The sequence below is a fragment of the Trichosurus vulpecula genome, chromosome 3, assembly GCF_011100635.1.
Source record: "Trichosurus vulpecula isolate mTriVul1 chromosome 3, mTriVul1.pri, whole genome shotgun sequence".
NCBI lineage: Eukaryota > Metazoa > Chordata > Mammalia > Diprotodontia > Phalangeridae > Trichosurus > Trichosurus vulpecula.
The window spans coordinates 414955428-414970697 of NC_050575.1; the positions used below are offsets into that span (position 1 = coordinate 414955428).

Sequence of the window (15270 nt, forward strand, 5' to 3'; positions counted from 1 at the left end):
TTGTCTCTCTTTGTCTGTCTGTCTCTGTCTCTCTGCGTCTGTCTGTCTCTCTGTTTGTCTCTCTCTCTCTCTCTCACACACACACACACACATGCACACACACACTTTCACATACACTCTCACATGCACACACACACACACACACACACACACACACAGACAGACACATACACAGTTCCCCTGAGCAGTAGTGAGGGCTGGACAGTGTGATAGGGCCCGAGGCCAGTGCAGAATGGCCAGCTGAGGGTTAAGGAGAATGGAGGACACAGTGAAAAGGGCATGTGCTGGCTTTGGAGTCGGAGGCCCCAAGTTCAAATCCTAACTCGGGTGCGTACCATCAGTGCGACCTTAAGTCACTGAACTGCTCTGGGCCTCAGTTTCCCCTCCGTAGAACAGGAGGGTCGGATGATGCCGTCGCAGAGGTCACTAAACTCTGGCCACTAGAGTCCTGTCACTGACAGGCAAGCGATGGTCCTAGTGACAACCAGGCCGTCCTGGATGATGAGAAGAAAGCGGCTTTGGGTTTGGGTTCAGAGGGCCTGGGTTCAAATCCCATCTCGTCCCTTATTACCTGTGTAACCTGAGGCACAGTTAGATGGTCTTTTTAAACACTGCTTATGTGTTTCAATGTTTACAAAGTCCTTCCCATATACTATCTCATCATATCCTCACAACAAGGGAGGGTGTCTGTCCTACTATGAGCCTCATTTGCACATGAGAAAGCTGAGGCAGACAGGGATCAAGTGACTTGCCCAGGGTCACACAGTCAGTAAGAGTCTGACGGAGGATTTGCACTCAGGTCTGGCACTGTCTCCAATGTGGCACCACCTGGTTTACTCTCTGTGCCTCAGTTCCCACATCTATAAAATGGGTGGGAGGAGCGTAGACTAGATGGCTCCTCACAGCTCTAAGTCCACGGCCATTGCGGTTGTCCAAAGTGCTTCTGATTTGAGACTCTGGGTCATGGGCCAAAGTGCCTCCTGGCGGCAGCAAAGCCCGAGGCTCAGCTGAGGGAGCCTCTGCTGCACTCTCCCCTAGGCCGGCGGGTGGCTGGGGAAGCCCCTTCCCTTTCTCTGTGCCAACAAGGAGGAGCTGGGCCTTGGGTATCCCTCCCAGCTTCGGCAGGTGGATGGCTGAGTTCCACAGCCAGGCAGCGGGGCATCTCTGGGCTCTCGGAGGGAGCACCCACCTTCGGGCCTTGGGGGCTGAACATGAATACAGAGACGTCCTGAGTGGGAGCCGGAAGGACTGGCCTCTGAAGCTAGAGCTGGTCTTTGGCCCATCCCCACCATCTGCTCAGCCTCCCCTGGCTTCACTGATATGGGAGGCCAATTCCATTTCCTGCCTGCCTTTCTCATTAACTGCCAAGGCTCCTTGGATTCCCACCCAATCACCACCAATGGGGTACTCAGAAGCTGGTGGAAAATTGCTCCTGGGAAGCTGCCTCTGATTTCTCCCAAGGGTCCGTCAGCCCCATGAGGACTAGCTAGGCGCTAGTCCTGTGCGTGTGCCAGAAGGAAGGGAAGAGAGACGGCTCCTTGAAACATCATCCATTAATGACCGCTCAGTGCATTCCCCTGCCAACCTCATTAAGTAGGTGCTCCTGCTACCCTTTCACAGATAAGGAAACTGAGACAGTCCCCTCGGCCCCCCTTCTCCTCCAGCCCCTGGTTTAGCTGCCTGGGTGCCTAGCCTGAGGGGCCGCCCTCTCCATTAGGTCCCTCTGGACATCTTGTGGATTCCCAGGTCTCACTGAGGCCTAGACAGCAGGGCAGTGATGCCTGCGAAAGCTTTGGGACTTTCAGTGACAGCCCTGAGCCCATCCCTGAGCTTGTTTACAACAGCTGCCAGGGAAGGAGGAGGTGGCATTTCCCCAGAGAAAAGGAGGAAATCTCTGGAAGAACATCCCCAGGCTCTGGTGCCAGCCCAGAGAAAGGTGACATTAAGCCCCAGGCTTAATGATAACCAGAGAGATAAAGACAGCCCACCCCTCAGGATCATTTCAGGAGAAGCCCGGCTGGCTCCAGAGCAGCCCCACCAACCTGGGGGTCTGCTATTCTCCTGAGGAGGAAGTGGCCAGAGAAGGCCAGGGACTGCCCTTAGGGCACACGACTCAGCCCAGGGCTCCTGGCTTCTTCCACTCCATCTTACTGACTGAACTCTGGAAAAATGAACTGCCTCAAAGAGGGGAAAAGATGGGAGTGGAGAATGTTGGGTGGGGGCTAGACAGGGGAGAGTGGGAGGGAACACTGGATCCTAGGGCACTGTGAGAAGTGACAGTCTAGAGTGTGGGGGCCATCTTAGAGATGTACCAATGGACAGGCAGACAGACAGAACATTCATTAAGTGCCTATCCCTGTGAGGTGCCAGAAGACACATACAAGCAGGCAGCCCCTGCCCTCCAGGAGCTTCCATTCAGGCGGAGAAGGCCAAGACCCCCATGGGGTCTGGGCCAGGGGAGCCGGGCTGGGGCCCCATTCAATGGCTGTCGTGGCAGTGGGCTCAGCAGCGAGGAGCAGAGGGAGGCAATTTTCCTTCCCACGGCCCTCTGCCACTCACATGGAGTGTTGGGCTCATTTATAAGCCGATTTTGGAAGAATGTAAGACGAGGAAGACGAGGAAGAGGGCCACCAGGACAGGGAAGGACATCCATACTGCCCTGGCAAGGTAGGAGCGACTGAGGATGGCGATCATGATGGAGGTCTTTGAATCCCCTGAAGGAGGGATCAGAAATAGGGGGATGTTTCTGCCAAGCAGACTTGGGCTCGATGTAAGGAAACAACCCCCAGCACTAAGAGCGACCTCAAAATGGATTGTTCTCTTTTGAGGTGGTGAGTTTCCTGCCATCACTGGAGACCTTTGAGGCTGATGGCTGCTTCCTGGCCAGGGATGCTGCCTGCAGCATAAACTCATAGAGCTAAAGGACCTCAGAGGACATCAGGTCTAACCCCTGCATCTAATGCATGAGGTAAGGGAAGCCAGGTAAAGGTAAGGACTGAGCATCGGCACGCTGTGATTCACGCAGGCGTCAGCAGATGGCCTCAAAGGTCCTTTAGAACCCGGAGATTGTGAGCTGTGCAGAGCCGGCTGCACTTGGGATCAAGGCCTGGGTTCAGATCTCCCCTCTCACAGCTCAGTTTAACTTCTCTAAGCCTTGATTTCCTTATCTGTAAGATGGCACAATGATACCTTACCTAAGCTCACAGGGTCCTGGAGCCCTTTGAGTCCCCTGGGTACTAGGGAGCTGCCCTCTCTGGCCACCATGTGGGGCTGGCAGGGCGGCTGCCGTAGCTTGGGGGTGGGGCTTGAGCTACCTGTGCCCAGGTGGGTGGGGCAGAGGTTCCCTTTGTTTGTGTACTAAACCAGGGTTGCCACCACCGGCTGCACCACCTCCTCTCCCAGGGAAGGCTCTCATTTCCCTATCTATCTTTAGTCTTTAGGGAAGAGGGAAGGGCTGGGAGAGGTGCCTTTTTAGGCTGAAGAATAGAGGTCTTGCCCTCCCACTCCAGCAGCCCCCAGGGTCCTCATCCAAGGGCCTTCATTGGGGCAGGGGGCACTGCTCACTTCCTCGGTGGCCCTAGATCCCTCTCTGGGCTTCAGTCTCCGTATCTGCAGAGAGAACAGAAAAGGCTGGCAGAGCGTGATCTATAGCAAGGGGGTGGGGGTCCCTCTAAGGCCTCTGTGAGCTGTCCTGCTGTGATCTTGAGGTGGGGGCATGTTGGAGACCACAGCAAGACAGCAGCTGCAGGAGCATCCTGAGCTCGGTCCTCCACCATCTGCTGCTTTAGGAGGTCTGTCCACCTCCCAGGGCTGGGGCAGGAGGCATGGCCTCAGGCCTGGCTCTGTCACTGGCTAGCTGAGGAACATGGGGCCAGACTCAGGTTTCTCTTCCACAAAATGAGGGGACTAGATTCAGTGACCTATAAATTTCCTACAGCCTTGGTTCTGAGGCCCCTCCCAGCCCAGACACCCCCTGTTCTAAGGCCCCTCCCAGCCCAGACATCCCCTGTTCTAAGGGCCCTCCCAGCCCTGCATCCCCTGTTCTAAGGGCCCTCCCAGCCCAGACATCCTCTGTTCTAAGGGCCCTTCCCAGCCCTGACATCCCCTGTTCTAAGGACCCTTCCTAGCCCTGACATCCCCTGTTCTAAGGGCCCTTCCCAGCCCTGACATCCCCTGTTCTAAGGCCCCTCCCAGCCCAGACATTCCCTGTTCTAAGGGTCCTCATAGTGCTGATAGAATGCTAGTTGCATTTTGTCAACCAAATGTCCCTGCTGCTTTATAACAAATAGATGATTAAAGATTCGTTATCCAGAAGAAAGATGCTGCACATGAGTTTCGTGGAGGGAATATGAAAAGCGTCCTGCTGGTGGCTCGGGGTGAGATGCCATGGCCTAGGTGCCCTTGGCCCCTTCCTCTCACTTCTAGATCAGACTTTGGGGCTGAAAGGGACCTCAGATGTCTAGAGCAGCTGCCTCATTTAATAGAGGGGGAAAGCCCGGACAAGGGAGGGAATCTGCCCGAGAACCCCAGTTCAGCTCTTTCCACTGCCCCAAACTGCCCAAACCCTGCCTTTTACACAGAGGGGAACCTAGGCCCAGAGAAAGGAACAGACCCAGGGGTCTCTACGACCTCAGAGGCTGCACAGGCTAATCTGTTCATCTCACAGATGAGGACAATGAGGCCCAGACTCTCCCTAGGCTTTTCACCTTGCAGGCGGCAGAGCTCACCCTTTGGCAAGGAGATTGGGGGGAAAAAGGCCTTGATCCTCTCTGGCCTCATTGGTAAAAGGAGGGGGCTGAACTTCCAGGCTGGATCCTATCATCTCACTCACTACCATTCCTTTGGCCGAGTCCTCTTCCTCTGGGGACAGTTACCAGTTTCCTATCATATCTGAAAATGCCCGCACATTCCTTAAATATTGGACGCTGAGCTGCTCTGTTTACAGCCGGCTCTTTCCCCGGGTTGTAATTAGTGTGATCCTATCAGAAAGGCCAATTAGCGAACCTTTGTAAGTCACCTAGCAACCTCCACAAACTGGGTCCGTCTGCTATGGAAACGCCGTCTGCACCGTCCCCTGGGGGTCCATGCCATCCCTCACCCTGGTGCAGCTGCTGGCCTCAGGAAGGCGCTGGTACAGGCTCCTGACCCTGCCTTCTGCCCGTCCTGGCTGGGTAACCCTGGAGGAGTCCTTAGCTTCCTGTAAGGGGCTGCTGATGGGGGGCCAATCTGCTTTGGCGGACGGAGCTGCTTCACCTGGAGTTTTCAAGAGTAATGAGGTCAGAGACGTGGGCCAGAAGTAAAGACAAGACTTCAGAGAAATCTCAGAGAATGCTGGCTGTGGAGGGGACCTTCATGGGTGTGGGGGAGGGGCTCTGCACATCAGCACCACCTCTCCATTTACTGGCCTGTGGCGCCTTCAGAACGCCCTCAGACCTCTCAGTGTCCAGAGAGAAACTATAATGGTAACACTGATGACTATAGCCAGCATTGCCATTGGGCTCTAAGGTATGAGAAGCATTTTTACAAAGCTCCTATGATCCTCATGACAACCCTGGGAGGGAGATGCTCTCACTACCCTCATCTCACAAATGAGGAAACTGAGGCAAATGGGGGTAGAGTGACTTGTCCAGGGTCACCCAGTTAGGATGTGTCAGAAGTGGGATGAGATGTCTTTGTGGCTCCAGGTCCAGACCTCTGCAGTCCGCCATGCTTTCTGAATGGAATCCAGTTTTATTTGTGGCCTCAGAGATGGGAGGAATCCTGATCACAAGCCAGGCATGCCTTCTCATCCCGGGTCGGTCTTGTCCATCGGTCTTCCCTTCGGTCTTGTACATGGGGTCCCCCCACTGGGCTGGAGGCCTCCCTCTGGGTCTCTGCATCCAGGTGTTCCACCTGTCCTTCTTCCCTCTTCCTTTGCCAGCCATCCAGAGCCCTGATGACCATTCTCCTGCCAGGCTCTCCACTGGCAGCCCACACCCAGGGGATAAAGGATGGCTATCACCCAAGTTGTGGTATCTTGGAAGATCCTGGCCCCAGAGCCCAAAAGAAGACTTTAGGTCATCCCAAGTCCTGCCCCCTCATTTGACAGACAAGCAAACTGAGGCCTATCAGGTGGGTGTGCCAGAATGATGCTCCAGCAGCATATGATATGGGGTGGGGGCTGCACATGGAGAGTGGGCTGGGCCCGGACTTCAGCAGGAGGAGAGCAGGCTGGTTTGCTACTGGGCATTCAGTGGGCCCAGGCATCCCCCTGAAACAAAGGTCCATTGCTGGGACACCGGCATCCTTCCATAGAGGTGAGCCACACAGCACTACTGTCTATGAAGAATTCTGGTTGGCCCCCTATCACCATCATACTCAATCAATAAACCTGATGTGTCCACAGGAAAAGGGTCAGCAGGACTTGAATCCAGTCATGGGATGGGGCACTCTCCGGAGCAAGTGATCTCCCCGTCACAGGAGGGATGCCAACAGAAGCCAGGGAGGGGAGCTGGAAGAGATGGCCTCAGAATCCTCTTCAGCCCTGAGTCTATCCATGTTTATATAAAGGCCTTTCTCATTTTCTTTCTATATGGAAAAATATGAAATCTCACTTTCTTTCTTTATGGATGTTACTAAGTTCACAGTAAAAAGAAGAAATAAAACCAATTCACGTCTCACTTTCCAGAAAGCAGATCCGGGTTCCGAACCTGGTTCACTCACTCACGTGCGTCTGGGCCTGTTTCCTCATGGGGAGGGACATGCCCCGGACGAAGTCTCAGGAAGGTCCCTCGCTGGGCAGTGGCTGGGAGGAGTGATGCCCCTGGATTTGGATCCTGGGTCCGACACTTCCTAGCTACATAAGCATGGGGATGTATGTTCCTTAACTCCATGACCCTCAGCTCCTCTTCTGTAACACGGGCTTGGCGATTCTTGAGCGCCCTCCCTCCCAGAGCTGCTGTGAACAGAGTTCAATGGAAATACGGGTCATGGGAGCCCAGATGTCGTCTCATCAGAGTCTCTCGCGATGTAGAGGAAGGGAGTGAAGCAGAAAGAACGCACTGCCCCATGGTCCCAGAGGCAGGAAGTGGCAGAGCCAGGTCCTTGGAGCTCTTTCCCTTCCCACTGTGCCGCCCTCACTATTATCCTACCGGGTGACATCGAATCCTCGCTCCCCAGCTTACTTCCTTCGTGACCTTAGCCAAGTCACAGACTTCTCTCTGGAGGACCTCAGTTTACCATGCTCTGCAATCTGAATCTTGAGGTTAAGGGCTGGGGACAAGGAGCCTAGCCTAGGCACCCTCTGGGTGAGAGCTGAGCTTTCTAATTAATAGCCCTGCCTGGGGAGCCAAACCTCCAGGGCCTTGGGGTGCTGGGAGCCAAACCAGGCTCTTTCCACAGCACAAATAATGTCCCTGGGCAGGCTCGGCCCTGGGGGAGTTGGCCGAAAGAGAGGCCAGGGACGAAGGCTCAGACTGAGCCCCCGGGGAGGCCGTTTTGCACCAACAACTCCACGGACCTCCCAACCAGCCTCATTCGCAGAGGAGGAACAGAGAAGAGGAGGCTCAAGATCACCAGATGCCAATGGCCATGCCAGGCCTGAAGTGGGGGCCTTCCTGCCCTTCCTACTGGTCAGAGGGATCCAAGCATCAGCTGCAATGAGAGGCGACTGAGTCCCAGGACCGGAGATGGCGCTTCCCAAGCCACTTGCTGTGGGTTTGTCTCCTTGTGGAGAGCTCTCCTAGAAAGCCGGGACTCTTCATTTGCATTTGAATCCCTGGCACTTAGTGCAGTGTCTGGTGCTTAATAAATGTGTTTTTCATTCATTCTTTCATGAGCAGTGCACTCTGGCAGTGCCAAGAATGCACCGGGGAGGCCTCAGGAGGCTTCCCAAGAGCTAAAGCTGCACCTGAGCCTCGGAGTAGAAGGAGAATCCTCCCACATGTGGTGTTTACAAAGCGCTCTTCTAAGCTTTGCTCCATTGGATCTCTGAAGGCCCCAAGGGAGGAACAAGTATGGGTCCTGTTTCTCAAAGGACCCAATCATCAATAAACACTTATCAAGAGTGCCGCTGGGAGCTGTGCTGAGCACAGGGAAGATAACTGTGAAAAACAAGCCAGAGCCTGCCCTCAAGGAGCTTCCAGTTTAATGGGGAAAACCACACACAGGAGGCTGAAAAGTGCGGGGAGGAGGGAGAAGCCCAGAGCCAGGGCAGAGGGGCAGGAGCTGAAGGGCTGAGGTGGGCACCCTCCTTAACCGAGGCGGTGGGAGTGAGTGGGTAGGGCTGAAGCAATGGCCAGGAGGATGAGGACGCTGGGGCAGGATGGGGAAGTCCACAGAGGGTAGCCAGGCAGGAAATGCCACCTTCCATCTCTAGCACTTTGCCTAGAAGAGCTCCGGGGGTTATTTAATATATTGTGGCCATCTGACAGATGAGGAAACTGAGGCAGGGGGGCAGATCACAGCAAGTAAAAAGCAGAGGAGCCAGCTGTAGCACCCCGCCCCATCCGGATGGGATCCCACTGCCGGGGCTTGCAACTTGGGCCTCTTAAGTGGAGGAGGGAGAAGGATCGGTCTTTGGGGAAAAACATATTTCCTGGGAGTCAGGATGGAGATGGAAGAGTTTACTGGTAGAAAATGGAGATCATCCACTTTCAGCAGGAAACCTTCCCCAGCACTCCTTAATCTTCCAGTCTTCCCTCTGAGATGACCCCCAATTTATCAAGAAGAAAGAAAGAAAGAAAGAGAGAGAGAGAGAAAGAAAAAAAGGAAGGAAGGAAGAAAGAAAGAAAAAGAAAGAAAGAAAAAGAAAGAAAGAAAAAGAAAGAAAGGAAGAAAGGAAGAGAAAGGAAGAAAAAAGAAGGAAAGAAAAAAGGAAGGAAAGAAAGAAAGGAAGGAAGGAAGGAAGAAAGAAAGAAAAAACTGGCAAGATTGGAGGGGTCCCGGGTATAAGGAAGGGGCTCTCAGTGCCAGATGGAGGGTTTTTATTTGTTCCCAGAGATAACAGGAAGCCAGTATAGTTTAGAGAACGAGGATATGATGCAATCAGGCCTGGACTTGGGCATGCTCACTGTGGCAGCTCAGAAGAGGATGGAGTGGAGGTGAGAGAGACTTGGGGCAGGGAGACCCTGTGTAAGGTTGCTTTCTGACAGGATGAGGATGGCGTCCGTTGGAGTGGCGGCTACATGAGTGGAGGGAAGGGGGAGCATGGGAAAGAAAGCACCTTGTACACCTGTAGCTCCCGAGAGACGCTATTTCTGATGACTATTGTCACCGGTGTCTCTGAGTCCCTGTGCCTTCCTTGGAGGCTCACCCATGAAGGCAGGGTTACGGTGCACATTTCCATTTGCACATCTCTATGCCCGCTTAGGAGAGGCCTGGGGCATGTTCTCGCCTCAGGGAGCTGCCTGGCACCCTGGCCATCCTCTGTGACCGCCAAGACTCAGGATCACTAGATCACTAGATCACTAGATAATGGAAACGTGTGGGAGTGAGAGTCTTTCCCTGGGAAGGTATGCACTAGGATAGCTCTTACTTACCTGCTGCCTGCCTACCTCCCCCAGGGGCCACAGCTCTGCAGTCGTGCCAGGGCTCCTTCCCTTAGGAACCCAAGCTGGCCAGGATTTAGTGGGGAGAACTGACTTGTCTTTGGCTTTAGAGCTCCAGCCCTGCTAGGGACTACCAAGGGTGCCCTGATCAATGGAAGAGGGTGGTGGACCAAGACTTCTGGTCCTGCTTTGCCACTAGAGATGTGTCAGTACGATCTGAGGACCGGGTCTATGATTCCTTCTCTGGATCTTGGGTCTTGAGAGGGTTAGATTGGCCGATGTCTAAGGCTGCTTTAGCTTTGAACAATGCATTCCATCACATGGGCTGGAATCCCAACTTTGCCTCTAATGAACTAGCTGTGTGACCTTGGGCCGATCCCTCACACTCCCCGGGCCGCCTGGTTTGATAAATAGGCTGGGGCTAGATGACCCTTCAGAAGTCCTGTGATGCTTGGATCCTGCAGAGACCCACCCAGACTCCAGCATGGGGTGGAGGGGCAGGGATCATTAGAAACCTCACCCAAATTTTACCAGTGATGCTCTGTGGGTACCTTCTAATTCTCACTTTCCCTCTGTTAATTATTTCCTATTTATCCTTGCTTTGTATGGACTGGTTTGCATGTTGTCTGCCCTATTAGACTGTAAGTTACGTGAAGGCACGGACTGGCTTTTGCCTCTTTTTTTTTTTCTATCCCCAGGGCTTCGCACAGTGTCTGACACATAGTAGGTGCTTAACAAACGTTTACTCATTGATTGTGGATGGGGGTCCCAGAACATTGCAGGCTGCAGTCGGCACTGTTGGTGACCCAAAGGGTGATGGGGAGACCCATATGGCAGACACAAATAGGCTGTATGGAGCCCAGGACCAATGGTGACCTGTGGGCAAGAAGCGCCATAAGGGATAGAGTTATAGAAATTCCTGTCTGGAAAGGAAGCAGGCCTGGCAAGCCTAGATGGCCTGCACGCTTCTTGTGCTGGTCCCCAGGGAAGCCTAGGAAACCTGGAGGATTCCCTGGAGTGGCAGAGAATGTACGTGCCCTGGAAAGCTTGGGGAAGAGCCAGCTTCTTGGCTTCCTGAGCCTGGGAGCAACCTTCCCTGGGAGCTCCCCAGGAGGTTGGCGGTGGACACGAGGCTAGGGTGGGAGGCAGAGGGATGCGGCCCAAAGACACAAAGCAGAAAGCCGGGAGGTCTGGGCCCTGGGACCAGCCTGCTGCTTGTGTGCTGTGTGACCTTGTGCCATTCCGACCCCACTCTGGGCCTCAAGTGCCTCTGGGACGCACGCTGGACAAGGTAATCCCCAAGGCTCCTTCTTACTCTGGAATTTCTAAGCATGGCAGTTTTTCAAATTCACACCAAATCAGCCGTGTTTTAGAAAGAAAACCTTGCCCTCGTAGCTCCAACTTTTCTGTCCAATCCCTTGGGGCAGGTCCTTGGGCAGCTGAGATGACGGTCAGCTCAGTACAATGGAACAGGTATTTTCACAGGACCTACTATGTATGTGAGGCAGCTGGGTGGCACAGTGGATAGAGCACCAGGCCTGCACTTAGGAAGACATGAGTTCAAATGTAGCCTCAGGCCCTTCTTAGCTGTGTGACCCTGGGCAAGTCAGCCCTGTTTGCCTCCATTTCCTCATCTGTAAAATGAGCTGGAGAAGGAAATGGCAAACCCCTCCAGTATCTCTGCCAAAAAAAACGAAAAAAACCAAAACCCAAATGGGGTCGCAAAGAGCCCGACATGACTGAAAAAGACAACAAAAATCAATCCAACAACCCATCCGTCTATCCATCTATCCGCCCGTCTGTCTGTCTGTCTGTCTGTCATTTCTCTCCCGAACACACACGCTGCGTTTACACAGCCTGTACAGGGCAAAGTGCCTGGCACAGAGAAGCTGCTTACTAGAGGCAGGGTGTTCAGTGGGGAGAGCCCCAGAATTGGGGTCAGGAAGACCGGGGCTCAAATCTAACCCAGACACTCATTAGCCACGTGACCCTGGGCAAGTCCCTTCAATGAGCTGTACAAATGCCATTCTTTTCGCTATCAATAAAGTCCTGCCTCTCACTCCCTCAGTGATTCTGGACAAGCCTCCTGACCTCCCTGGGCCTCAGGGCCCTCATCTGTAAAAATGGGCAGCTTGGCCCGGCTGGCCTTTCGGGCCTCTTCCGGTTCTGCAGAAATGCCACGGCAGCAGCGGCGGCGGGGGCTGGGGCCGGGACCCCCTGCTCTGGCCAGTCCCTTGTCAAAGGAAGGTTTGAGGTGCTTCAGGAAGCAGACCCCCCAGGACAGCCTCTGCCCCCACAGCTGACCTCCAAGTGCTGCTGAGATGGGTCACCGCTGCCGCTGTTACTACTACTGTTGTTAATCAGGCAAGCTGCCTTTCCCAGACGGCTGGCTCCAGAGGCCCGAGCTGGGAGGCCTGGTGGTTCAAGGCCTGAATGGGGGTGGTCAGTGCCAGGAGGCCTGGGGGACCAAGGCTTGCGGGGAGGCCTGAAGGGTATCAGTGCTGGGAGGCCTAGAGGTCCAGGGCCTGGAGTGGGGGGTCAGTGCAGGGAGGCTGGGGCCTGCCTGACCACCCCCCGCCATGCACTGGGCCTCCCTCCCTTCTCCTGGCAGGGACTCGACTCCCTGCAGGAGAGAATTGGGCCACCTGGAGGCTTTCCCCCGCACGGAGAACATCAGCATGCCCATCAACACTGCCATGCTCGCCTTGGGCACTGCCAACCAGCCAAGTGGCGAGATAGCTCTCTGAAGTTGCCATGGAGACAGCCTGCCTCTGCCACGCCATCAGGCCCGTGGGAGCAGGCCACCATTATTCTACATTTTCCCCCAAACCCTTCATCCCACCAGGGATGGAGGTGAGAGGGAGTGGAGAAGGCAGAGGCCCGGGGGCCAAGCCAGCAGGGACCTCCAATGTGGGCTCGGCTCCTGATGCTCTGTGTGTCTTGGGGAACTAGCTCCCACTCTCTGGCATTCACCCGGAGTCATTTCCTCCACTTCTCTCCTCTGGCAAAGTTTAATTCAACAGGCCTTCACCCAGCACCCACTAAGGGCCTCAGGCAACGGGAAAGGTGGGGAGGGGCCCAAGCAAAAGTGAACAGACCCTGCCCTCAAGAAGCTTCCCTTCGTCTTAGGAAAACAACACGCATATCTAGAGGTGTATGTGTATATGTGTGTGTGTACATATATATATACACAATATACACACACCTATCCATACATACATACGCACGTGTGTGCACACACATGCATACACACACCTCATAGACAGGACTGGAGGGGGATGGGCCAACCCTGAAGCCTGAGGGGATCAGAAAGGCCTGGGGGGATGGGAGCATCAGGCCTGTGCTTGGACAGCATCTTGAGGTTTTTCTGGGCCAATGAGGGACAGTGTTTCAGTCCTGAAATGGAGGACAGATTGGGTGGAAAGCAGAATCTAGGAGAGGCCGCCATACGTAACCAGCCTGGGGAGGCAGGTTGGAGCCCATCGTCCAGGGAGGGCTTCGAATGCCAATAAAGAGGAGTGCCCAAGGGGCAATGGGGAGATCCTGGAACTTGGTGGGCGGGGTCATAAGATCAGAGATTCAGATCTGGGAAGGGTTTTAGACATACCCCCAGGAGACTGGTACAGAGAAGGCTTGTCCTAGTTACACAGAAAGTGTCTGAAGCGGCATTTGAACCCACGTCTTTCTGGCCCGGTATCCAGAGCCATTGCCGATAGGTAGCTATGCCTCTGGTCAGAGCCCAGCTTTAGGAAAACCAAGATGGCAGCTCTGGGGAGACTGGAAGCAAGAACAACAATTAAAAAGTCCACAGGAATGACCAGGCAGGAGGTGAGGAGGCCTAGGACAGGGGCTGGTTGAGCACAGGGCGGTGGGGGGGGGGCCCCCGAAGGCCGGCAGCTGGCTGACAGACCCAGCCAGGCTGGACAGCTCCTTGTGTGTGGGGACGCCTGAGGGAGGGGCAGCAGGGAAGCACCTTTCCATCGTTAACTAGCAAGTATTGAGCGCCTACTGTGTGCCCGGGGGCGTGTTAAAGACTGGGGTGGGATACAGAGAAAGTGAAAGCCATCCCCGCCCTGGAGGAGGTGAGGTCTTAAGGTGGAGACAAGATGTAAATGATCACTTACAATGAGCTGTGGAGTGAAAGGACTGAAGTTAAGGGAGGTGGGAAAGGCTTTCCGTAGCTAAGACTGAAGGAAGCCAGGGGAGCCCAGAGGTGGAGATGAGGAGGGAGGGTGTTCTAGGTGTGGGGCACGGCCTCAGCAAAGGCACTGAGACAGGAGATGTCACGTCCGGTTGTGGAATGTTGTCACACGGGGCATAAGGTGTAAGAAGAAGCTCTAAAAGCCGGAGAACTGTGTATTTTATTCATTTGGTGTCTCACCCAGGGGCAACAGGGAGACAGTAAAGGTGACTGAATGTGGTGAGGGGTGCGTGTGATTGTGAGTAGACGGCGGCTTAGAGGAAGAGGAGCCTGGGGTCAGGGAGCTGGACCAGACGGGAGGTGAGGAGGGCCTGGACCAGAGGCCTGCGTCGGTGTCAGGGGAGCACAGAGAGATGCTATCAAAGCAGATGGGACTAGGCTTAGCCGCTGATTAGACATGGGGGCTGAGAGAGAGAGGGAGGGAGGGGGAGAGAGAGACAGACAGACACAGAGAGACAGACAGACAGACAGATATCGATAGAGACAGAGAGAGAGAGAGGGAGGGAGAGAGAGAGAAGGAGAGAGAGGAGCTGACCATGACTCCTACATGTGGAGCTGGAAGGCTGGGAATAAAGGGTCCAGGAGTGGGGGAGGGGTGTTTGAATAATGACAGTCAATGTGTGGACTTGGGTCAGGCACAACCTTTGCCTCATCTGTAAAATGAGGAGGTCCTTTCAGGCTCTGAATCCACAACAAATACCATGAGATGATCCGTGGGAGGTGTGGGGCCTGGAAAAGAGGCTGTGGTGGGTGGGCAGAGGAAGGCTGTGAAGGGTGTCCTCAAGCATCCCCAGGTCTGTGCTGGGGCCGAGGGCTCGGCAGAATCCGGCGCATCCGGAGAAGCCACCAAGAGCCTCCTCAGCTTCACCGTCAGGAGCATCTTTGCCGGGGTGGGGAGGCCCAGAGGACAACCAGCTGCCTCGAGCAGCAGGGGGAGGTCTTCAAGCAGTGACATGGCTTTCCATGGATCGGCTCAGTCAACCAACATTTCCTAAGGTCCTGCTCCACCCCAGGCACTGCCCACAAAGCATGAATCCATCTCTGCCCTCAAGGGAGCTACATTCAACAAGGCCCTATCTAAATATACCCAGAGCAAATGTCACATGAGGACCAGCGTGGCCTGGTGGCCAGAGAGCCAGGGACACCCGGGTTGGGATCCTGCCCCTGATACATCCTGGCCATGGGACCCAACTTCTCTGTGCTCCAAGCAGCCAAGACTCCTGGTCACAGAGAAGGTGCCAGCCTGCCTGGGCACACCCAGGGATTCCCACATCCCATCACTATCCCTAAATTCAGAGTAGTTTGGGAGGTGGGCACCAGCAATAAGGAGGGTGGGTTAAGGAAAAGCTTCCTGTCTATCTTTGCATTTCCAGTGCCTGGCACACAGCAAGCACTTAATAAATGCTCCTTGACTGACCACTGCTTGAGCTGTGTTTTGAAGGAAACCAGAGATTCATGCGGTCAAGGTGTGCCCTCCAGGCATGGATTATGGCCAATGCAGAGCCCCAGAGCTGGGTAAGGAATAGGGAGAAAGTCAGTCTG

The 15270-nt window shown here is 54.6% G+C and overlaps 1 protein-coding gene across 1 annotated transcript in view; it reads right to left on the reverse strand.

Annotated features, from left to right (window-relative positions):
* The window catches only part of VSNL1 (visinin like 1), an 86252-nt gene that overhangs the window by 8126 nt on the left and 62856 nt on the right, over nucleotides 1-15270 (reverse strand). The gene's annotated exons all lie outside the window — the stretch shown is intronic.